This window comes from Primulina huaijiensis, unplaced genomic scaffold (genome assembly GCF_012295235.1).
Source record: "Primulina huaijiensis isolate GDHJ02 unplaced genomic scaffold, ASM1229523v2 scaffold200865, whole genome shotgun sequence".
NCBI lineage: Eukaryota > Viridiplantae > Streptophyta > Magnoliopsida > Lamiales > Gesneriaceae > Primulina > Primulina huaijiensis.
Window position 1 is genome coordinate 1 of NW_027352216.1, and position 523 is coordinate 523.

A 523-nucleotide genomic window follows, 5' to 3' on the forward strand; every position below is an offset into this window, starting at 1 on the left:
TGAGAAACGCTATCTGCGTCTTACTTCTGCTCCTGATCCAGCTACAGTATATTCCCATGCTTCTTCATGTTATAATTTCATGGCAATCTACATGTCACTAGAAATTTTTATAAGACATACACTACTTTGCAGGTGAGACCTGATGAAGTGCTGGAAAAAGCTTTACTTATGGTTCAAAATTCTCAGAAAAATTACCTGTACAAATGCGATCAGTTAAAATCTATACGGCAAGATCTTACTGTACAACATATACGTAATGAGCTTACAGTTAAGGTATTAATACAATAATACTATTAACATTTCTATGTTTTCACTGTCGAAGATCTCTTCGTGTCATCTATGTCTTGCTTATCCATCATCATAATTAGATACAAAATTCGACTCGTTCTTTTTTAAATGTTGGTTATCTCATGTATCATTCAGATATTACTGTAGAAATTTTGGCAATTACTGTCATCTAATACAATGATTGCTCTTTTGATTCTAGGTCTATGAAATGCATGCTAGATTGTCGATGGAAGTT

The 523-nt window shown here is 33.3% G+C and overlaps 1 long non-coding RNA gene across 1 annotated transcript; it reads left to right on the plus strand.

Moving 5' to 3' along the window:
* Positions 1–523, plus strand: LOC140966177 (uncharacterized). Its single transcript, XR_012173269.1, has 3 exons — positions 1–46; positions 133–273; positions 488–523. It is a non-coding gene; the product is annotated as an uncharacterized lncRNA (long non-coding RNA).